Here is a 26,159-nt window from a genome sequence, read left to right on the forward strand (position 1 = left end):
ATCCTACTTGCTTCCCCTTCTTTTTGCCCTCTTGTTTGCTATCATGTTTCTGCTCCTACCCAACCTCTTCCATAACATGCTCAAGAGGTGCCTGATTTGCAGCTTTAGGTTGATCCACACTTCTTCTTTTCACTATCTTAGATGTCCTTACATTATCTTCATCTCTCTTTCGTTTCTCTTCCACAAATACATCCATGTTTTGCACCTTTACTAAATATGCATACATTGAATATGCACCTATTGGTGATTTCCAACCAATTATATCACGAATCTCTTGCCCTACATGAGACATTTCACTATCAGTAACTTTTCTCTTTTCCATTGCATGCAAAGCATATATCCATATTATAACCTTTGGACCAACCATCACTTGGCCAAGCATTTTATCCAATTGCATGCAAAGCATGTATCCATATTACAACCTTTGGACCAACCATCACTTGGTCAGGCATTCTATCCAATTGTAGACCAAAAGTAGAAGCATGTGCAATTGAATAAGTATTTTGGATAGCCAAGTCTTCCAACAACTTTTGTATGCCTCCCTTTCCAAAATTCAAAGCAAGAGACGGTCCCATTTCTTGTACATGGATCTTACCATCTTTCCTGAAAGGGAGCGATGGATCGAAGGTTGGACTCGAGAGCTATGGCAGGAGAGCAAGAGTAAGAAAGGAAGAGACTAGAAATGGGAACTCCAATAGTCACAACGTGTGACCGGGCCTTCCTTTATTCAAACTATCACTAAAAGAATAAAGAATAAAGTGACGGTGACGGGCGTCCGCCACCTGCAGTGTGCAGTGGCGGTGACTGTCAGTGTAGTAATACACGGGCGGCTAGGCAGAGGCGCCTTTACTCCCAACAACCTCCCACTTAAAGGAGAATCTGCCGCAGTGCGGAGTGAAAAGAAAAAGAAAAAAGATAGTACAACATGTACACATGTACAACAGGATGAGGAAAGACGTCATCTCATCCCACGCCCATCAACCTCCTGAGGAAGGAAAAGCGCTCTGTAGAGAGACTTTTTGTGAGTAGACCTGCAGGATTATGGTCAGTCGAGATCTTGATAAGATCAACAGACTTGTCCTCAACGACCCCACGTATGAAGTGATACCTCACCTCAATGTGTTTTGTCTTCTCATGGAAGACCCGATTCTTAGCTAACTGAATAGCACTCATAGAATCCGAATGCAGTGTAGGGATAGCATCAATACCAAGGTCAGCAACTAAACAACCCAACCAAATGGCCTCCTTGCAAGCCTCAGTGGGGCTGCAACATACTCAGCCTCTGTAGTAGAAAGGGCCGTGCATTTCTACACCCTAGACATCCAAGAAACAGCACCTCTAGCATAGGTAAATATATAGCCGGAAGTGGACTTCCTACTATCTGCATGTCCTGTATAATCAGAGTCAGTGTACCCCACAACTCTTGTATCCTGGCTGCTATAGCATATGTATATATCTGCAGTGCCCTTTAGGTACCTCATGATACCCTTCACGACATCCCAATGCTTCTTGCCAAGTGTAGCCATATAGCTTGCCACAACACCAACTGCAAAGGCAATATCTGGACGAGTGGCTATCATGGCATACTTAAGACTGCCACTGCGGATGCATAGGGAATCTTGGCCATCTCGGCCCTCTGCTCATCTGTCTGCGGACAATCAGCCTATGGTACCTTGACGTAAGAAGGCAATGGACAACCAATAGGCTTTACGTCCTGCATGTGAAAGCGCTCAAGGACTTTATAGATGTACTCCCTCTATGACAAGTAGAGGAGTCCCTGATGCCTGTCGCGTCTAATGCCCATACCAAGTATGTGAGTGGCATGTCCCAGATCTTTCATCTCAAAGCTCTTCTTGAGTTGAGCCTTAAGAGCATCTAGCTCATCATGAGCTTTTCCTACTATCAGCATATCATCCACATAGAGTACTAAAATCAATAAAGAACCATCATGGGCTTTCTTTTGTAAAGACACGAATCCATAGCACTCCGGCTGTAGCCCTGTGTGACTGCATAAAGGCATCAAACTTATGATACCATGCCCTAGGTGCCTGTTTCAAGCCATAAAGACTTTTCTTCAATTTGCACAATAGGTGCTACCTGCCAGGTTCTGCAAAGCCCTTAGGATGCTCATATATATCTCATCATGCAAGTCCCCATGTAAGAAAGTCGTCTTGACATCCATCTGGTATAAATCCAAGTCAAGCTGAGCAACCAAAGCCAAGACTAAGCGCAGGGTGGTCATCTTAACCACAGGAGAAAAGACATCGTCAAAGTCCACACCATGCTCCTACTTAAAACCCTTTGCTACCAATCTAGCCTTGTATGCCGGCTTGGGGTGTCCAGGGGTACTTTTTAGCTTGTACACCCACTTGCATGGCAAAGCCTTCTTGCCCATAGGCAAGGAAACCAAATCCCAAGTGTCATTCTTATGCAGGGAGTCTATCTCAGACTGCATAGCCCTCTCCCAGGAGTGACTGCCACCCCTGCACATAGCCTCATCATAGGTGAAAGGCTCTCCTGCATCTGTAACCAAGACATAATGCATCGAGGGCTGAAATCTATCAGTTGGACGTCTGTCTCTAGTAGACCGTCTCATGGCAGGCTCTACTGCCTGCCCAGCTGCCTGTCCAACACCCTGACCATGAGCATCTGCTATAGCTGTAAGCTGTCCAACTGACTGTGCAGGAGCTCTCGACTCCTCTTGAAATATGATCCTGCAGATCTCAACAACTCTCTCAGGCTGCCTATGCATTTTGTCTTCATGGAAGACTACATCATGACTGGGATGACTTTCTGTGCCTGTGGATCCTAGAGATGGTAACCCATCTCTCCTGCATCCCCATAACCAAGGAAAATGCATTTGACACTCTTGGGATCCAGCTTACTTCTCTTATCCCTGGGCACATGGCAAAATGCCTCACATCCAAAGACACGGGAGATGCACATAAGAGGGAGGTTTTCCAGTCCATACCTCCTCTGCAACCTGGAAATCCAAACCACTAGAGGGTGATCTGTTTATGACATGCACAGCTGTACTAACTACCTCAGCCCAAAAGCTCTGTGGTAGGCCTACATGGTTAAGCATACTGCGTACACGCTCCTGGATGGTTCTATTCATCCACTCAACCAAACCATTCGGGGGGGGATGTAGGGGACAGTCAACTGACGCCTAATACCCCTCTCATCACATAACTGCTCAAAAGCATGTGAGACATACTCACCCCCATTATCTGTCCTTAGGCATTTTAGCCTATATCCAGACTGGTTGAAATGAAACACAGCCAAGACATCGGATTTCAACTTAATGGGATAAGCCCAAACTTTCCATGAAAAATCATCTATGAACGTAACAAAATACTTTATACCACCCATAGATTGACAAGGCATGGGCCCACATACATCCGAATGTACCAATGCCAAGGGCTCGCTCATGCATGGCCTACCAGACTTCTTATGCATAGACCTAGTCTGCCAACCATAAATACAATGCTCACATGAATCAAAACATACATAATCAAGGGGCGGTAAGTACTGCAAACTAGAAAGCATTTCCATTCCCTTCAAAGACATATGGCCCAAACGGGCATGCCAAAGAGATACATGTGGAATAGAACCCACAGACAAAACATGATCAAGGGAAGAAGCTGATACAATCAAGGGGTAGAGACTGCCAGCCTTGGCACCTCTCGCAATCACAAGTCTGCCACGAGTGATCTTCCATGTAGAGTCTCCAAAACATACATGATATCTTGCATCATCAAGCTATCCAGCTGACATGAGACTATGTGTCAAAGCACGTACATGACGTACATCTTGCATAACAAAACTGCTGCCAGAAGGAAACTGAAGCCTAACATCACCAATGCCCACAATATCAAGAGAGTTGTCATCACCCAAGTGCACAAAACCCAAAACAATATGGTATGAATGAAACCACTCTCGGCAAGGTGTCACATGAAAGGATGCACATGAGTTTAAGAGCCAACATTGTGCATACATAGAGTGTATCTCTAACATCTGCGAAGCACTAGAAGAAGCTGCTAGGATATAATCATCATCATCAACATTCTTAGGCTGCATAACATTGATCTCTTCAATTTTAACACTCGACTTTGTAATTACTATGTTGCGATTAGAAGACTTTGCCTGCACTTTGTCTTTCCCCTTATCTTTGCGCCTTTCATTGCACAATTCATGGCATTGTGGCCTAATATGGCCCTTTTTCCCACAATGGTGACAAGTAACATCTACATTCTTGCCACGGGATTTGCTACGCGACTTTCCACGAGACTTGGACCGAGATTTTTGAGAATCCCGTCCACGGCCACTACCATTGCCATGCTTTCCATATCCATCATTCCTGCCTCTAACTGTCATAGCATGAGACACATGAGAGGCATCCAAATTCTTACGATTAACCTCTTCCTACGCAGAAGAGCACTCTCAACATCAGATAATTTCAAGGGAGCAGTAGAGGCACATAATGCAGTGCAGAATACATCCCATGACTCATTAAGAGTACCAAGCAAGAAAAGAGGAGTGACATCCTCTGCAAAAGTGATGTCCTGCGAAGTCAAGTTCTTGAGTATAGCATGGAACTGGCTCAAGTGAGCAGACATAGTCACATTCTCCTTCATGCGCAGATCCATAAGCTACTTCAGCCAATACATCTAACTGGCTGGACTTTTCTTGTCATAGAGATTTTTTTATCTTTTCCCACAAGTGCCATGCACTCTGTTCTTCCTCAAAGACATTATAGTGAACCTGTTCTGTGAGAGACAATACAATAGTGGACTTGCATAACTCATCAAGCTCAAGCTATTCCTCATCTGGCATAGTTGCAGGCGGATGCCCGCTTAACCTCAAAGGTTTGATCTGCGATTTCTGCACCAACACCTGCCAAATCTGGCTCTTCCAATAAGAGTAATTTGTACCATCAAGCTTAATGATGTTGAAAATAGCATGATCAGTGGACAAACTCACCATAATGCAGGCTAGAAGACTGTAGACAGTTCAAAACTGCTTGCTATTTACTGCAGAAAATAACCAAAAAATCACCAAAATCGAGGAAAAATGGCAAAGAAACTGGAACCAAAGTTGCTACCCACCAAGTACTAGTGAAAGTATATCATTTCAGAGTGTTTCAGCATGAAAAATCCATGTTAGTCCATACATATATGCTTGTTGTAATAAATTTCAGATTTCAGTAAAAGAGAGCTAACAGTGCCAAAATCGGATCCCAAGGCAATCAGATACTGCCAAGACCAAAGCCAGTATCATGCGAGCATAGCATAAGCATATGATAGTCGATAAGCATGAATCCAACACCCAAGTATGTCATACAAACATCTGCCAGTGAGTAGGCACACCCCCCAGGCAATGGGGCAAAGTGTTCCTGCCACTACCAAAACTTGACACAAGTAGGTGTCAGTTCACAAAGATACGGATCCAAAACTAAGACTTAGCTCATAAGCATACAATGAACCAAGACATATGATGTATCATCCCAAAAGGTAAGAAGTCCCAAAGTCTCAAGTGTCTGTAATAGCTCAATAGCATGTAACGGCTCAATGCATACAAGTACCACCTGCTCAATGTCTGATAAGCACTCAAGAATGCTCCCACTGGCACAAAAGCCATATGTACAAGCTCAAGAGCTCAAGCCAAGGCAAGACACAGTGCCAATGACATAAGTCCAAGATAATACATCAATAGTACATCCCGAACATGTAGGCAGTAGAGCATCCGTATGTAGCATCCATAAGCATGTAAGACATCAAGCACATCCCAAGATACAAATCTGGCAAGCCAATAAATAGCTCAAGTAAGCTCTAAGAATCCAAGTTCAAGCCAAGATCGAGCTCCAGTAGCAATAGGCTCCAAACAATGTAACTAGCATGTAGTAATGGCATAGGCTAAGCATGTCAAGACCGGTCAGACATAAGCAACATACATGCCATAAGTACATCCAAGATGGAGCATCCAAATGCTTTGCAAAGCGAGCTCAAGCTCAACCAACGATCCTGAATCAAAACCAAGCTCTATGTCGAGCCTCAAGTGTCAATATATCACCATATATGTCTGGAACATAGCCCAAAAAGCATAGGCATAAGTACACATGAGTAAAATGACTTCAGCCCAACTGTGTACAGCAGTGATTTACTGTTCAAAACTGAGCATTTCAGCACCAAAATCAGCTCCAAATGGTCTCCAAACAATAGGCATACATTCCCCTAACATCTGGGCATCAAACGGGACCAATCGGGCATCAAATGACAATGTCAAACAAGCTGTAGCATCAAATGTCAGTGTAACACTATCATAAACTGCCTGTGGACTATTATGACAATCCCAAAATAGTGTTAAATCAGTCCAAATGCTATGCCAACACATCAACCATCAAAACCAAGCATCAAAGCATGTTCATATGCCCGAAATGGAGCCTTTCCAAGTGCTAATGGAGGGGGAGAGCTGTTGTTGTGACTGTCAATGCTAAAGACACATATGGGAGGGCTGCGTGATCTCACCAACTGTAAATGCTGGTCCTGGGGCTGCAAAAAATGGTGGCCAAGCTTTGGAGGGGTCCGGTTAAAGCCAAGGAAGGCCTCAAACAAGCTCCAACAAGTCTTGTTCAAAGGCAAGAGAGATATGAAGCAAGGGAGCTTCAATGGTGGCTACCCCAATATTTTTTACAACCTGTGAGACCTGAGAACTGAAGTAAACCCTGAAGAAAATGATCAAATACCTCTAATGTAATGCCCGGAAGGTGCCCAACAATGTCGGAAAGGTGCTCGGGAAGCCAAGGAGTGACGGGAGATCGAAGGAGTTGGATATGACTGCCAGGAAGGAGACCCAATGCAAGTAGGGAGTCGATGGGATGCTGAGAATGCCACGAACCAAGCTCAAGAGTCGGAAAGCAAAGCTCTGATACCAGTTGAAAGGGGGCGACGGATCGAAGGTTGGACTCGAGAGCTATGGCGAGAGAGCAAGAGCAAGAAAGGGAGAGACTAGAAATGGGAACTCCAATAGTCACAATGTGTGACCGGGCCTTCCTTTATTCAAACTGTCACTAAAAGAATAAATAATAAAGTAATGGTGACGGGTGCCCGCTACCTGCAGTGTGCAATGGCGGTGACTGTCAATGTAGTAATACATGGGCGGCTAGGCAGAGGCACCTTTACCACCAACATTTCCAAAAGATGAGCTATCTTGCCAAGGCCTCTTGATATGTAGCATAATCCTTCCTTTCATGTTGCAAGCCATCATACCACATATATATTTTCCTTGGTTTAGGGGCTACTACCTGTCCCCTTTCCTCTTGTACTTTCTCATCCAATTTTGCGACCTTCAACTAAAGATCGCACATGCCTTTAACCAATTCAACTAATACATCTTCCCTCTAACAATGGGAACAGCAAACAAGTGTAGCCATAGGTTTAGCCACAAAAGTGGAAGACTTATTGGATACATCAAATATTTCTCCCGTAATAATGGGCAAGCTAGTATGCAATCTTTCTCTTCTTCTATGCTTTCTCACCAGTGCAGTAATAGCTTACTTAGCATGCCTCCACTATGTTTTAAGCCATGTCTCTGTAGTTTGATCCTCTAACAAACCATCAAGCTTCTCTTGAAGCTCAAGAGATTTGTTGCTTGTAGAAACAATTCAATTTTTTGACTTCCAAGAGAGCCTTACGGTTCTGCAAGATCTAACTGCTCAAACCAACTTTCAAATTCTCTCAATAACTATGTAGCCACATGACCCTTATTGGGTTGTAGAATCCACTCCTAGAAAGTCTTGCAGGTAATCAAATTGGTGTCTTCAATGTAAAATACTTCCCTGAGTGTCTTCTTGAAAGCTACCTAGTCAACATCCTGCATGTACAATTCAATAACTCGGGCTTTCCATTCATGTACAAGTTGAGCCACCCAAAATTACTCCATCTTTTGAGCATAGGTATGCAAATATACAAATACATTCCTTCCATTAAACAACTTCATCTCACACTCTATTGCTTGTTGAGCATTAATCACAATAATTTCTATTTAAGTAGAAGCCTGCATCATCTATTGTTGTTGTACCTGCATAAGCATGTTCATATTTTACACTAACTATTGCAAAATATCACTAGAAATTGTGCTTGAAGGTTTTCCCCTCCTATATTTCCTTCCAATGACCTTTCATATCGGCTTCACCAATGTCGAAGGGGTTTTACTCAAAAGGTCATATCCACCGGGGATCAAAGAGAGAAGGAAGTAGAGAGAATAGGAGATAGAAGACAAGAAAAAGAATAGGCAAGGTATTCAAATCTTCCAAAGCCTTTACACAATATGAAGATAAAGCTTAATGATTCAAAGCACTAAGTATTAAGACAGAACCTAAGATGATAAACAAAATCCTTGTCTGGGACTACTTAGAAGCAATGTCCAAGCATTAGATCTCCTGGAGCTCCCTGGTAGACCAAAAATGTGCACCAAACACTAGCTTCTTCTCTATTGCTCAGACGGCAAATTTGATAGATCTGTTGGCTTCAAAAGGGGGGTAAAACTGTAGGGCACCTTCCTACAATTCTCCTAGATTGCTCTTTCTTCTTCTTTTCATCCAAAGTGCTATTTGTGCTGAAAAACTGTGATCACATGCTGCATGAATTCAAAGGCCCCTTCTTTTTGCATGAGATCCCCTAAAACTGGCTGAATAGCCACTTGCTTTTTGCATGTCACTCTATTCTAGAAGTTTTCTACACCTTTTTAGGATATAATATCCAGAATATCAAAAAAAGGCTAAACTTATTCAAAAATCCCATACTATGGATACTAACACTAATGACTAATATGAAATTGACTCTCTAGATTAATAAGAAAGATAGATGATAATGCACTCCAGGGTTTTTCACACTATGGCCATGCAGCAGCACGACAATGGAAATACGAGGAATTGTAGAAAAGATCATACAATTTCGCAATATGGATTTTCACATTTTCTACTTCACCAAGGTAGTGACTACATCCTGTCAATCTATCTTAAGACCTATAGGCTGTGTTTTGTCTTCAAAGTGTTCTCCTAAATGTGCTTGAAGTGCTAGGTCCACAACTTGCAAGACTAATTCCACCTTTTTGGACTCTAAGGAGGCTTGTCCTATAGCATCCATCTCATTGAATCTTGATTCAAACTCACATAGTAACTCTGTCACTACCAAGCCCTTATTTGCTTATATACCCACTCATGAAAACTTCATCTTGTATCTATCCCCAAGATCTTCTAAAAAGTACTCTTCCTTCAAGGATTTCTTAAAGGTAGGCCAAGCTAGACCTAAAATATAAAGCTTGTTGATGTGTGGCTTTAGGGCAAAAATTGCAAGTCGTAGGAAATACTAACTCATCATATGTGCACTGGTACTTCAAAGAACTCCATTTTGGATTCATATAGTTTTAAATAGCTCAAGTTATTGTGACCATCAAATAGTTTCTTCTAGCTTTCCATTGCTTTCATGGTAGATCCACAACCTCATCCTGCACATTGGCTTGCAATTGCATCTGTTGCAGTATTTGCTACTAATGTTGTTGTTGTTGTTGTTGTTGTTGTTGTTGTTGTTGTTGTTGTTGTTGTTGTTGTTGTTGTTGTTGTTGTTGTTGTTGTTGTTGTTGTTGTTGTTGTTGTTGTTGTTGTTGTTGTTGTTGTTGTTGTTGTTGTTGTTGTTGTTGTTGTTGTTGTTGCTGCATATATGCATTAAAAGTATATAAAAGTTACTTCAACTCATCACTAGAATCTGACATACCTACCGATAAAGATGGTGCTCCCATCTCCTGTTGATAATTTGGATATGGCTTTTTAGGTCAAGTTCACTAAATGTCGAGGGGGTGGGGGTTTGCGAGATGAATAGTGATAAACTGCAAGGGTTCTTCATCATACAGGATGAAAGATGAAAGACAATAATTATAGATACCAAAGAACTAGCCATTATATTTCAATAGTGAATCTCTATACAATGGTGAGAAATCCTTAAGCAATTCACAAGACAAGAATAATCCTTTCTATAAGGCTTCAGTAATTTTGAACCAAAGGTATGCAGAATCTCTGCCAAATCCAATTTATTGAGTAGCCTTCTGGGTAAGGCACCCACCTTGGACTCAAAGCTTATGTCTTTATTGTCAAGTCACGAGATCTCTTTTCTAAAAGTGCCTTTTGCCTTCAACTTTCCAATTTAAAGTTTAAGTTTAGGCTTTTTGTGTCTTTTTTAGTCTATAACTCTCTCTATAGAATATTCAATTCTATCCCTTGTTCAACTATGAGAGCTTTTTCCTATTCAAGCCTCTATGAATTATCTATACCCTATGAGTGCTTTTCTATTATGAAAATCCAAAAGCATATGTCCCATCCTTAAGATTTAAGCTAAAGCTCTTAGCCTTTTACTAAAATGCAATGATTGAGAGCAAATTAGTGTCTTCATGGTCGTAAATTGCAAGGAATCTGTGTTTTTTGGCACTGTTATCAACATTTTTCTAAGGAAAAAAGCTTTAGAAGCTTCGTTTTCCCCAATCATCACTTAATCATAAGTGAACCACTTATCCTGTTCACAGATTCTCCTTCTTGAACTAGTTTTCCATTTAAAGGTTTTCACACTCTACTATAGTAAACTAGTTTGGTTAAGAGGTCTTTCCCACTTTTGGAGTTATTCCTCTTAGTTTTTAAACTTATTTATGTATAGGTCTTCTCAAGCATCATTACTAAGCATTCCCATTGGCATCCTAAGGATTCTCAAAGCCATCATTCATGGAAGCTCTTTAGCATCATTCTTATATTTTTCTTGGACATGTGCACATGACTATTCATACGTAATAAACCATAAGCTCTCCAAAGGCTTTATATAATAGAGGAAACTAGTTACACACACACACACACACACAAAAGAAATAACAAGAATTGAAATAGGTATGGGAAGTAAATGCATTGTGTGGAAAGGAAATTCCTAAATTACGATTTCACATGCTAACACATGGGAATCAGTACACATAAGCAACATTGGTGAACACACATTGAAATCATATTGTAAACTATTCCTCTAGGGTTCTTTGCATGTGTATGCACAGTGCCATGTCATCATCCTAGCCAATGCATCCCATTAGACCTTATGGAGGACCCCTTTATCCCCTCCTAGGATGATGTAAGATTCTTTTGACTATAGACACTAAGAGCCTACCAATCATTTTCTATGTGCTTCCAAATCAAAAAGGTATGGACAAGGAAGTCTTACTTGAAAGTGCACAACTAAATGCATTGTGGACTATGAAACACACCAATGTAACGTGTCCACTAGTATTATCCAGGACACGTCTTAGCAGTCCATTGGAAAGGATGTCTAGAAAGCTCTGCCCGGCACTCCCATGGAATGCTACGGGGTTTGCGATCTAGGGCTTTCCACATCTGCCACGTAGCGGAAGTATTCTCACCGTTCCCACTTAGGATCGATCGAAATTAGGGTTTTCTTGATTGGTCATTTCCTAACAGCAACTAGCATCGGACCCAAGCGAACTACTTTATGCAGAAACACCAGGTCCGAAGCGGATTCACATTGCACTTGGTTCAAAGAGAATGGGAAACGAGAGGGATGCAAGGTTCAACCTCTCTGCCATAAGGCATAGTCCCATTCCGTTCCCCAAAACAGCATAAATCGGTTAAGACATAACTCTAAGTCAACGCTTTTGTTGTTCGTGTCCTTTGACGATCATCCCGCTGTTCTTCGAGATTTGAGAAAAGTTCCCGGCCAACCGGGACCACCCAACCGTAGGACGGATCCATGGCCCATCCTCCGCACTTCCCTCGGTTTGTTTTATTTAGGTAATTATCTAACACATTAGTTGGACATGTAACAATCAGCTTCTTTAATTAACCCGTTAAGCACTGGTTCCTTCACGTAATCTTATCACGTGACATAGAAAAACAATATCAGACAAATTCTTTATTAACATATCATCATATTTATCTTTGAATTACAAGGAGTTTCGCCGGTAAGCCTGTCCACAATCAGCTCGAAGGCTATCTAGCAATCCACAAGGATCACTATTCCAAGTTTCCGCCCGTAGACTAGTATGCGGGCCTCGAGATCCAATCCCGAGTCACGTTGGCCTCTTGTGCAGGACTTGGAAGGCGAGGGATTTACGGCCAGAACCCCCCTGGCACCCAAGCGTCCTCCTGCTCCAAGCAGTGCTCAATGGAGAGACCTCTCATGGCAGGTTCGGTCCACGTTCCCGGTGCGGTCAACAACCCCCTTGGTTAGGGTCAGGCAGGCAGTCGAGGGTAACTGAAGTTGCGTCTCCCTTCAGGCCTTCAACGTGAAGTATAGATATTCATTTAATTTGTAATTCATAAATCAAACAGTGCTCTAAAATCTCTAGCAAGCACAAACATTTCCATTAATCGATCTTGTTGTTGGCAAACTGCTAAGGAAGGAATCTTTCCTTTTGAATGCATCTAGCACTCGATCCGGGGTACCTTGCAACTTGGCAAGATCCTTTATATTCTGGGTTAGGGTGTACCCTATTAACCCAACTTGGTCAACCCTAAAGTTCATTGGATACTTTAGTTTCCGGTTTTTTTTAACCTTCCTTACTTAGAAGGATATCAAAGAATACATCCTTTTGCAAGATAACTTGCGTAAGGATCCGCCATCCTTGTTGAGGGTATTTAACCTTTCTTCTTGTGAATCAATCACAAGACCATATGACTTCGTACTTGCTGCGCAAGTCCTGCATCGTAATATGCGATGAAACAATCCATTTCAGTTTCTTTAAGCTGACGTTTGTCAAACCTAGGGTCTCCTTTTATTATTTTCTTTAAGAACCTCAGGGATAAACCCTAGTTCTTTTACGTTAACGATTTATTGACTCTACAATCAAGGAAGGTGGGTAAGTATTTAAGGTATAAACGTTTCTTGGATTTTAAATCATTCCCAATGCATATTTCGCAGCATAGGTATTTCTAAGTTTATATTAATTCGGTTAACTTTTAGAAGGAATATCGAGATCACTTCTACACGATTTGCTATCTATGTGTCAATTGATTTTTCAATCCTAAAATTTATTGATTTGAGGTTAGGTAAATTCAATTAATCTTCATTTTTCCTTGCGAACAAAACTCATGCCAAATAAACAATATTTTCCTTGCTAAGATATGCAGTTAGCAATGATAACGTCCTAGAGTTTAAGCATCGTAAGAAACCTTTCATGAATTTCACCTTCTATAATGATTCGTTGTAAAAAGAATAGGGGTTAATGGTGCAAGATGCAGATTTATACCTTCTAGACTTAACCAAAGTATACTACTTTAGTGGGTAAATAATCTTGCTCATAATTCGCTTCAGTGCATAATGCTATTTGAAGGAAACTATGTTTATACATTATCCATTTTGCATGTTCAATTGAATTAAATTCCTTCATCATAAATAACTAGGAAAAAATATATATTATCCCTAACAATTCATCTTGCATGATTGAATTAAAACCGATATAAAATTAAGAAGGAAAAACCTGGTTTTGGGGTGAGATATCCACATGGATATCGGGAGATGACCCTCCCGCTACTCCTTGGACTTTCTCAGGCGGCATCCTAGTTGTAATCCTTCGAACGTGGAAGCAACTTTACCTCCTTTCTGGAATTCCACAGTCGCTTCAATACTCTTCTTCTCTCTTTCGAGGCAAGGAATCGTTAAGGGATTGACCACGAGAAGGGGGTAATAAGACCTTGAACGTCTTAGCTTCTTCGGGAGGGAAAGGTTTACAAAGCCTAAAAAGGCCCTATAGGGGTATATACACAGTAAAAAAAAAGAAGAGTGTGTGAGTGTGGTTTTGCAAACATATGAAGGGTCTTGAAAGGGTATAAAAAAAAGGGGGATCTTGAAGGGATTTCTGGACACTCGGGGGTAAGTTCCAAACCAAGGGGAAAGGTGAAGGGTGAAAGGGGGTAAAAAGCACAAGAAGGGGGTAATAATTTAAACACGGGGGGTTAAGGTGGATAAGACTTTTCAAGCCTTAGTTCTTTGGGGGTTTCCAAAAGGGGCTTAAGGGAGAAAGGCCTTAAGGCTTATAAAGCACCCGCGGGGGGGGGGGGGGGGGGGGGGGGGGGGGGGTTTAGTGAAGGGTATAGGAAGGGGGGGCTTAGAGGAGCCCCCCCTTAGAAGCTTCAAGAAGCTTCTTGAAGCTTCTGTGGCTCAAAGGCCACGTGGGGAGAGAGGATGGAGGCGACAGATGATGGCAGCAGCAGTAGCAGCGGCATTGCAAGTGGTGGCGCACTCGGCCCAGCGGCGACTACGATGGCTCCCTCTCCTCCTCTTCGTCAGTCGCACCGGCAGTATGGTGGCTTTCACAGACGTTCTCCCCTTCCTCCGTGTAGCCTGCGGCCCTCCCTAATTATATAGGGGAGGGGAGGGAATCCTCCCCCCTCAACGTGTCCATTCGCATGGTTGTGAAGCCGAGCAAGCTCCAGCGACGAGGAGCTTGCTTGCTCGCCTATTCCCTTCCCCCCTTCCAGCTCAACGTGCCGCCGAGAGAGGGAAAAAATAAATATTTGATATATATTACAACCAAATACATCTGAGCTTACCAAAAGTTGAGATTATTGATGCTTTTAGCAAAGGGAGCCTTGCCTCTTCTATAGAGAAAGGCAAGCAACCTATCTTAGCATCATACCAAAAAGTTAATGAGGATGGCTAAATATTTATGAAGCAACTACTCTTAACACATGAGGAGAGCAATTGCTTGAGGTACATTACTAATTTACATAAGGAACTAGTAGTATTTGAGAAGTCATTAAGTTAAGAGCAAGAAAGAAAGCAATCACTTCCTAGTGATATTACTCATGTTGAAACAGCTAGTAAATCCAAAGCACAAGAAGATAGAGCCCTTAAGTGTTGACAAGCAACAACCCTTAGTTGTTGTTAGTCCTTCATAATAGCCAAAGTCTCCCAAAAACAAAGAACCTTTGTCACCCAAGCTTTGTTAGAATATCAAGCTCATTTAGTGTGTGTTGACCGACATGAGCTGGACACAGCTAGTCTAGCCATAGTAGTTAGATACATTAAATAAGTCGGTCCTTTGGTGTGAATGGTCTTATGACCGTAGGTTGTATCTTTCACTATTCAGTGTGGTTTGAATATTGTGTGTGAGAGAGGAAGCTCGTAGCTTCACTCTGCCTTTCATCACTCTGCCTCTTTGAATCTGAACATGGTATCAGAGCCATGAATGGGCTCACTGGTGGAATGCACTCAATAAGAAGACTTGAAGAGTGAACTGAAGAGCTGGAAAAAGAAGAGGACTGACTGTCATTTCCATCAAAGGTCACACTAGAGGTATGTACTGTGAAGCATTGGAGTCTCATGGCTTGAAGCAGGGTTGTGGCTTGCTGAGGAGTCTTCCAAGGACTGATTGAGCACCAGGGAGTGCATCATTATCATAGTAATGAGCAAGATGTGCAGCAGCACAGATCTGCCCAGGCTGCGTGTTTGCGCCTGCTGAAGGCATGGCTTCTGCTGAAGCAAAACTGACATGAGCACTGTACAAAAGGTCATCAAATGCTAGTGAGCAGACACTGGAAGGTAGTTCAGGGTTACAAGAAGTCATTGCTTGTGTTGGAGTTCTCTTATGAGCTAAAATCAGAGTACACAGACCTGGAACAGAAGGCTGAACTGCTGTATACAGTGTATATACAGCATATGCAATACTTTGGAAGAGCCTTGAAGCTCTCTGACATGCTTTATGGACCTCACTAGAGCCTAGGAGCATTCTAGAAGACATAAGTATCAGTTCTCAGGACTTTGAGCTGAAGTTCCTTGAAGAAAATACTCAGATTTGGAAGTGTAAACAGGCTGGAAACCTGTCTCAGAACAGTGGGCAGCAAGCATTAGCTTTCACTGAAGCATTACTTGACACTTGGCTGGGATCTACCATATGTATGACATGGGATATGTATGCTGGAGGTTTATGGATTGGGCTGAGCATCAAGGGATCATGGAAGTTGAAGTCTAAGGCTGGTGATTACTACAGTGACATTGTCTCAGTGGTTGCAAGCGGTAAATGCAATATATATAAATTGGATTCATGAAGACAGGATGCCTATAGTTACCCGAATGCTCATGTATTGAACCTAAAACTTCAAAGTGAATGTCTAACATGATTTGAGGCTATTTTTGGAGCTGGTTTGATTGTGGTTTACTGAGAAGTTGCTAACTGCAATTTGTAAGCAGAAGGCTTGATACTTATACTTGCTATTTATGCACTGATTTGTGCCCCATTGGTTATGCTCAGTTTGCTACATGTACTAGCAAATGTCTATGAAGGTTTGGGATATGTATGCCATGTATACTACTCAGTTTTGAGCTTGAAATCACTGCTGGTCACTCACAGAATTACAGTTTTCAGACTGCATATATGTACCCTGGCAGTGAGGTTGCAGGAGTTCAAACCGAAGTGAATACATAGTATTTGCATTGACTGCTTTACTCACAGGTTAAGCCACTTGGTGTGAGCTGTTTTGGACTGTTAGTGGGCTGAAATACCCTGGTTTTTTACTGCAATTAATTGCAGAAAACTGTCATAAACAGTTCCGGGCTGAAGTTGAACTGTTAAGAAAATCTTGGTTTGCAGGTAGCCAGGCAAGGTCTGCAACATGGCAAATGCTGATAGAACTGATAATGTAACCCAGATTGTGGGAGAAAAGCTTGATAGCAACAATTATGCAATATGGAAGTTCCGCATGGAGAACTTTCTGATAGGCAAAGGATACTGGGACTTAGTGACAGGTGTTGAGGCGGAACCTGAAGTTCCAGATAGGAATCCTACAGCTGATCAAAGACGAGCACATCGAGCTTGGACGGAAAGAGCTCGCAGAGTTTTACATTGGCTATCATTATGTATCTCGGATGCTATGGTGATGCAGATCATGAACTGTAAATCCCCAGCAGATGCATGGAACATATTGGTCAGGTACTATGGCACAACTACGAGTGCCAGGAAGATACAACTGAAGCAAAAATTCAACAACATAGAGAGGAAGAACAGATCCATACAGGACTATGTCACGGAAATTAAAACCTTAGCAGATCAGCTCCCATCTGTTGGCTCACAGGTAGAAGATGAGGATATGGTTGCAGTGACCTTAAATGGCTTGGGTCCGGAGTATAAGTCTTTTGACACTTCAGTATCTGTGCGAGCTGAGATGCCTGATTTTAATGAGCTGGTTGCATTATTGATTCATGAAGAGGTGAAGCTTGGCTTAGCTACAGGGTCAAGCAGCTCTAAGAATAAGGATGCAGTTTTTTATTCGAATCAGCGTGGTCGTGGTAGCCGTGGTAGAGGCTATGGATCTGGCAGAGGAGGCCAGCAGAATGCATCCTATAGTAATAGCAATCAGCAGTCATCAAATGCAAGAGGTAGTGGCAACTTTCGAGGCAAGGGGAGATCGAACTCCCGTGGCAGAGGCTCATGGCAGCAGCAGCGTCAGTCAGACAATCCAAATAAGGACAAGGATTGTCACTACTGCGGAAAGTATGGGCATATTGCAAAGGATTGCTGGAAGAAGCAGGGAAATCAGAAGGGCAAGCAGCATGGACATTATGCTACGTCCAGTCAGGCAGATGACTCTGGTGATAGACTGTTTGCCATGCAATATGTCAAAGATAAGGCTGCTGAAAAATCATCTGATGATGCAGTGTGGTACATTGACTCGGGGGCGTCGAATCACATGACCCCTCATGGTGATTGGTTCACGGATATGGTGGCTGAAAAGCATGGCTATGTATGCACAGGTGATGACACGCAACATAGCATTGAGCATAAAGGCAAAGTGCCTCTGGTTGTACATGATGGCAGGAAGAAGAATCTTCATGATGTTTTGCATGTTCCTTCGATTACGAAGAACCTATTGTCTGTGGGCCAAATGACAGAGCAGAACTTGCAGGTTCGCTTCAATAAGCATGGCTGCTTTATTGAAGAGTTTGGCAATGGATGCAAGTTGATCGCGAAAGGCCACAGAAATGGAAGAATGTTCACTCTTGATGCTACACTGCCAGAGCTGAATTCCGCTATGTTTGCTCAGGGTTCTGGCACTATCAGGGACTTAGAGATTTGGCACAAGAGAGTGGGGCATGTCAATTTACAGAGGTTGCAGACCATGCAGAAGAAGCAGCTGGTAACAGGGCTACCTAGATTCCAATATTCAGATATTGGTCATGTCTGCGAGGCTTGCCAGTTTGGTAAGCAGTCACGATTGCCGTTTGTCAGGCATGTAAGACAGAGTACACGACCACTGCAGTTAGTGCACTCTGATGTTTGGGGACCAGCTCATAATGCATCTATGGGGGGTTCCAGATACTATGTATCCTTCATTGATGACTACAGTCGATATACCTGGCTTCACATATTGAAAACAAAAGATGAGGTCTTTGCTGTTTTTCAGAAATTTAAGGCACAGGTTGAGAAGGAATTTGAGTGTTACATCTCTTGCTTGAGATCTGATAGCGGTGGGGAGTATGTCTCCAATGAATTTGCTGATTTTTTGGCTGAAAATGGCATTCGTAGGCAGCTAACCTGCAGCTACACTCCGCAGCAAAACGGAGTAGCTGAAAGGAAGAACAGGGTTCTGATGGAAGCTGCTAGGGCCATGATGAATGAGAAGCATATGCCGCTCTACTATTGGGCAGAGGCTGTTGTGACAGCCGCATTTATTCTAAACAGGACTCCCACTGCAGGCATTCATGACATGACACCGTTTGAGAGGCTCTATGGCTATAAGCCGGATGTAAGACACATGAAGGTCTTTGGCTGCCTTGCTTATGTGCACATTCCAGATGAGAAAAGGAAAAAGTTGGATCCCAAAGCGCATAAGAGTGTGTTCATTGGATACTCACAGGAGAAGAAGGCATATAAATGTTATGATCCCTCTACCAGGGAGACTTTGGTAAGCAGGGATGTCATCTTTGATGAGCTGGGCTCTTGGTATGTCTCACCAGTTGCAGTGCCATCCGATCTGCCTTCCACTCATGTATCTACAGTTGATATGCAGCAGAGCACTGCTATGACAGGACCTATCAGTCAGACAGTATCCCCATGGACAGGGAGATTGAGGAGCTCACCGTCCACTGACACAGGTATGTCAGTGAGGGGGAGACATGATGTCTTGGACAGCAAAGGAAAAGAGAAAGTTAGTGAGGATGGTATGATGACACCTGGCAGAATGACTTCGGGCTATGAGTCTAGTGATACTTTAGACAGCGAACCTGGTATTCCGACTGTCTATACGCTTGGCACGAGGCAGAACAGGTACATTCCGCCTCATGAGAGAGGTGAATCGAGTAGTGCACCACAGCCTAGATGATCGCAGAGGGTCAGATACCCTGTTGACAGGTTGACGTACTCTGGTTATTCTGCAAAGCATTATGCATACATGACAAAAGTGATGGAGATCAAAGAACCAGGTACTTATGCTGAAGCAGCAAAGGATGAAAACTGGTGCATGGCTATGGACGAAGAGATGAAAGCCTTGGCTGAAAACCAAACTTGGGATTTGGTACCACTTCCTGAAGGGAAAAAGCCTGTTGGCTGCAAATGGGTTTATAAAATCAAATGTAAGTCTGATGGCAGTGTAGAAAGGTACAAAGCAAGGCTGGTCACTAAAGGATATGCTCAGCAGTATGGCTTGGATTATGATGAAACATTCAGCCCGGTTGCAAAAATGGCAACCATACGAACTATTATTGCCTTGGCTGCTGCAAAAGGCTGGAAATTGTAGCAGATGGATGTTAAGAATGCATTCCTCAATGGTGATTTAATAGAGGATGTATACATGGTTCAGCCGGAAGGGTATGAGCACCCTGATTTTCAGCATTATGTGTGCAGGCTGAAAAAGGCACTGTATGGGCTGAAGCAGGCTCCGAGAGCCTGGCATGCTAGGATCAGCAGTTACTTGCAGAGTCTTGGATTTGTTGTTGGCAGGGCTGATCACAGCTTGTTTACAAAGAAGACTGACAGTGGCTTGGTAGTGCTGGTCATATATGTTGATGACCTGATAATCACTGGAAATGATGACTTGGGAATTCAGCATGCTATGAAGATGCTGAAATCTGAATTTGACATGAAAGATCTGGGAGATCTGAAGTATTTCTTGGGTATTGAGGTCGTACCAGCTGAAAATGGCTTATGGCTGATGCAGAAGCACTATGCCATGGAAATGCTTAAGAAGTATGGCATGGCTGAATGCAAACCACTGGATACACCTCTGGACCAGAATGTAAAGCTAGACATGAACACTGGGGCTGAAGTAGAAGATGTGACTATGTACAGGCAGATGGTCGGCAGTCTGATTTACTTAACCATCACTAGGCCTGACTTGAGCTATGCAGTAGGGCTGATAAGCCAGTTTATGCAAAAGCCGAGAAAGCCGCACTTGGATGCAGTTAGACGCATCATGAGGTATGTTAAGTCCACTGTAGACTATGGGCTGTTCTATGTCAGAGATAAGCCCTTGATACTGATTGGATACACAGATGCAGATTGGGCAGGATGCTCAACTGACAGACGATCTACGAGTGGCTATGCCTTTGGCTTTGGTAGCGGCATGATCAGTTGGAGCAGCAAGAAGCAGCCTACGGTTGCTTTATCTAGTACTGAGGCAGAGTACAGGGGGGCTGCATTGGCAGCATGTGAGATTGCTTGGCTGCTCAAGCTTATGGATGACTTGGATATTCAGGTTGATGCTCCAGTGAAACTGTTATGTGATAATCTGAGTAGTGTACTCCTGGCCATGAATCCAGTTTACCATGCCAGGACAAAACACATAGAGGTACACTACCACTTTATTCGTGAGATGGTCCTTGCAGGAAAGGTTGATCTTATGCATGTGAGGACTGATGAGCAGGTAGCAGATATCTTTACCAAGTCTCTGGGTAAAGATAAGTTCTGTGGTTTTAGACAGCTACTTGGAGTACATATGCTGTCTTGAGCTTGAGGGGGAGTGTTAGAATATCAAGCTCATTTAGTGTGTGTTGACCGACATACCTGGACACAGCTAGTCTAGCCATAGTAGTTAGATACATTAAATAAGTCGGTCCTTTGGTGTGAATGGTCTTATGACCGTAGGTTGTATCTTTCACTATTCAGTGTGGTTTGAATATTGTGTGTGAGAGAGGAAGCTCGTAGCTTCACTCTGCCTTTCATCACTCTGCCTCTTTGAATCTGAACAAGCTTGAAAATCTAGTAGTAATAGCCTAGTGCAATTGCTCAATCCCCAAAAATGGATTCACAAGGGATAGCCAAGAAAATGTCAAACAATCAATTACCTTCATTTAAAGTACTTTCAAAACAAATCTTGAAATTCCAAGATCAACTCTACTTCCTATCAATCCAAGGATCCTAATATATAGTCAAATTTGGTTGCCAAGATTGATCAATCCATTGCATTAGAAGTTACTACTTCCAATTTTAATGTGGAACCCATATAGTCATAGCCTTTGTCTATGGCTAAACATATATATTTAGTTAAGAAACAAGCCTCTAGCTCTTCATCCTTCCAACCAAATACTAAAGTACAATCCCAACTTCAATGGGTGGTTTATTCCAAGATTGACTGATGCAAAATCTCATCTTTCCTCTATTTCTACCAGCATGCCAAATGAATCTTCATTGCATGATGTGAAGAAGAGTGATGTGCATAAACGTTCTACTAACCTTGACATACTGGCTCAAAGTAGTGTGCTTGCAACATCAGATCCTAAGCCCAAAGCTATTAACATCTCTACTAATCCTGACCACCCAGTTAGACCTAGATGAGTAAGTTAAACTGCCAAATAATTCAAAGGAGGTTGCCTAAACTTATCTCTAGATCTGTGCTACTAAACTTGTTCCTCCTTCTGGCCTCCATCCTTTCTTTCTTTATTGACCAGCCATTTATCAAAAGAATTTAATTCCTCTAAAATAGAATGCCTATTCTAATTTGATGCCATATTCACTACCTATGCCAAGCTATTTGCAATGATTGATTTAGGCCTTGCTAATGATGAGATTATTCAAATTGCTTCCTAAAAATGGCATCCCACTTGGAAAGATAGTAAAGATATATACCATAAAAGTCTATTAGTTCAAGATGACTATGCTAAGACACTTCCTCAAAAGCAATTGTAGTCCTACTAACTTGTTCCCTCTTATGCTTCTATGGCCAAAAGCAATGACCAATTAGTATTTGATGAGCTTGAGTAGAATTGTGTTTCCTTAAATCTATTCTTGCAAAAGTGATATTCTCATCGCCTTGAGGTTTCTTCCAATGGTAGTCGTCTTTTAACAATGACTAAGTAGCAATGTATAGTTAGTATACTTCAATCTAATCCAACTTACTATGAGACTACTTTCTTGTGCTCTATTATCCTCTCTTGGAATCTAGTGTTGCCAATATCACCCATTTCTTGATAAGATTCTAATTGAAGAGGAATTGCATATAGCTAATCGCTTTGCAAGACCATCCTTAGTTCACGATCTAACTACTTACATTTTCTAGCTAGCTACAATACCAATTGACTTGGGTCCTTTTGCTAAATTAGAGTACAATCCAAATTTCTATGACTAATGGATCCCAAAAACTACAAAATCCTAACCCTTGTATATAACTAGCCTTTGTCTCCTTGTATATATTTTACTTTTGTTGCATTAACAAAAGCCAAGGACCCTCTAACTTTTAGAACAATGCTACATCTTATGTGAGGGCAAGATCAAATATAAAATATCATAAATTTTACTCAAGGTACAATGGTGAAATGCAAAAAGGTGTTCTATAGTTATTTATATATTTTGACTCTGAATCTACTACATAGTATTCTCAAAGCTTCACCAAGTGAATGCAAGAAAATGACAAGTGATCTAGCAAAGCACTACACATTCAAAGCTTAACAAGAACATCTTGGATAATAGAAGTGCTCTATAGATTCAAGCTACGGCACATGAAGGCACATCACCAACAACTTAACAGTATTCTTTAAAGATTCAAAGCTATGATATCCCTTTGACTCTACAACATACAATGGTCATCTACTTCTTGAGGAGATATCACAATTGCTCCATTAATGTTACAAGTCTTCACCACCTAGGGTATTGGTTCTTCTTCAACAACTCTATATAGATAACAAGGTATCATGCTTCACAATTCTAGGCTCAATGTTCAATCTCAATCAACCTTTAGATCTCTTATACTTCCACTTTGATTTTGTAAGGCTACTAACCAAGTTATCTAACATTGTATTATTTAAGAAAGAGAGAAAAGAGAGAAAAACAAGGAAAATAAAATGATGCTTGCACTCACATGCACTACATTTCACCTAGGGGTCCTTAGCTTAGATGTGTCTGATGACCTTGGTCAGATGACTCCATCTCTAAATCCTTAGTCCTTTTCCCATTTTCCCCCACATTTATCTAGGGCATAGGCACACTAAGGTCAAGACATACCTCATGACTCTTGGCTTGTTTGTTAGTCATTTGCACTTTTTCCCTTTCCACTTCATTCATCTTAATGCCACTCACTCAACTTCAAAGCAAGAAGGCAAATGTATTTAAGGTAAAAAAGAACCAAGTCCATGAACTCCCCCTTGTGTTTGATCCAATGGAGAACCATGTGCTTCGCGAGCTTATTAGCTTGGACTCCACCTTCTATCCATCTCACCATTGGTGTCTCTCCAACATCTTCCTCAACATGTCCCTTTTCCTTTAACAACAATAATTCTTCCCATATTCATCATTAGTTCAAGGTTCCTTGCTTCATTAACCATCATCAATAGATAAACCCATGGAGCATTCTTCTAACTATATATTAGTCTATGTTCACACACGTACTCACATACTATTTGCACTATACCCTATTCATGATTTTCAGTTCTCAAGTGTGGGACAACGATTTAGGCTTCCTCAACCCATCTCCCAAACCAACAATCTTCTATGTTTTGTGCACAAATTGAAGACTAGCACTCTCCCCTCGGAAGTGAATGCATGAGAGGTTTTAGTTTACAAGTATCAAAGTTCCTAGAGACTCATGTGCACTCATGTCTGCATCCATGATCAATCCTCCCATCTTTTGTAACTTCCTCTTCTTTTTTGGTGGGCCTTCAAGTTAGTTCCCCTAGAAGAACCATTAGTCCAATGTCTCTTCACCAATATCAACTTTTGATACTGTGTTTCCAACCATATTTTCCTCATTTGCCATCTACCACTATACCAACAATATGACCCATGTTGTCTACTACTCCTCCATCAAGAACATTCCTTCTTCAAAGCTTCTTCATTGGCTATTTTAAATATTCTACAACCACCTTTGATGTGAGTGCTATGGGACTGGCACTCATCTCAGAGAGGGGGATAATGTTAATAGTATTTTATGAAGGCTAAAGTCAAAGAGAAGGTCAAAGCAAAGTGAAAGCTAAAGTGCTACATTTATTTGATGGTGGATCATATATTGGAGTGCTTCAATGTTTTATTCCAGGAACTCATGTAATATTGTTGTACTTCATGGATACCACATTATTATGGTTGTATTATGTTGTGAGATCTAGGTTCCATACACATTGTATCATCACCCACAAGTGTTGTGTGGGTTGTGCACATGTATTTTCATTGTATTAGTGTAGGCATGGTCCAATAAGGCTAAGGCACAAGTATGCTAGAATGATAGTCGGCCTAGATCCCACAAAGCAGGTAACATGCCCAAAAGAGGGTGCAAATGCTAATTCATAGGGGCGCAAACCCTAAAACACAAAAGGGGCACAAACCCTAACCCTATAATGATGTGCCACTCTAGAGAGGTGGCCTTATCCTAAACCTAATTTGTGTCTATATAAGGATGGAAGGCCTTAGTTATATTTACCCTTTTGGTGCATCCATGTTGTGGAAGCTCTATGAGTGTAACTATTAAAGGTTTCTATTCTCTTATTCTATTCTATCATATTGCCTCTATTATTGAGAGTGACTGAGAGAGACTGAGTGAGAGGTGTGTGTTTAGTGAGGGGCTAAGGGAAGCTGAAGCTCTTTGTCATCTTCTTGCTTTTCTCTTATTCTCTACTAGCTTCTCGACTCATTGGTGTGCTTGGTGTGGATGCACAAGAGCAATCGTATCGAATCATGCTTCTTGGGTCATGGAACCATCTTCGAGCCTTCAGGCTTTTAGACTACAACATAGGAAGGTAAGTCGATGAGTTCATTAAACCACAAAGCTAGTCTTGTGTTCTTGCTTTCTTAGGATAGAGAGGAGGATGCATGGTTAGTTAAGAGTAGAGTGTCAAGAGACAAGGTGAAAGATTGTCAACTCATTGAAGTGAGTTGCAATTTCTAAAAGAATAGAAGTTTGTCTAATGTCCCGACTATTGTGCATTTAGCCTAACAAAGTGTCCAAACTCTCTCAAACAATTGGCATAGGCTTAGTAATTGGATAAAGAGAGAGATTAGGATTTGCTTTACATAACTCTTCCATACTTAAAAATTTGGATGGAGGTTCCTCAATCAAGTGACTCCAATCCTCCATCAAATCAAATTGTAGAAGCAAAATGTCTTCAATATATTGTAATATTCAAGTAAGAGACTCATTCACTAATGTGGGTGACTCTTGTGAGCTTTGCTCGACTTCCATTTCAAGAAGTTGAAAGCGTATGCAAAACTTTCATGTTTACTATGAAGAATCCTTCGAATTTGAGCTCCATGTCTTCAATCTCGAGCAAGCTTGACCAAGAATGGTTGTAGGTAGGCCATGGGGCAAAGAATCAAAGGTTTCTTGAAGGATTTGTGAGCTTGGGCTAAGTGGCTATAGGTACCCTTTGATGTCCATAGCAAGGTTTTTGCAAGAAGGCCAAGGATGTCAAGAAGGAAGGAGAAAAGCTTCAATGCTAACCATTTGCAGGTGCCCAAGCTTGTTAAGACCCTCAACAAGTGATTGAGTGGGGGGGAGTAGTTGAAGAAGCTAGAGAGACCAACAAAAATTATACTACATTTTGCATGCTACTTTTGGATGGTCCACATAGGCTACAACAACCAACAAGGATGCTCGAAATTCTTAAGAGCAACAAATGAAGGCTCCTTTAGGGTCATTGATGCATGGGGAGTGAAGATCCAAGAAAGAAGTGGAGATTTATTGCTAAGAATCCATGGCAGCT

Source organism: Lygodium microphyllum, chromosome 12, assembly GCF_053477565.2.
Source record: "Lygodium microphyllum isolate KBCC chromosome 12, Lygodium_microphyllum_v1.1.10, whole genome shotgun sequence".
Lineage (NCBI taxonomy): Eukaryota > Viridiplantae > Streptophyta > Polypodiopsida > Schizaeales > Lygodiaceae > Lygodium > Lygodium microphyllum.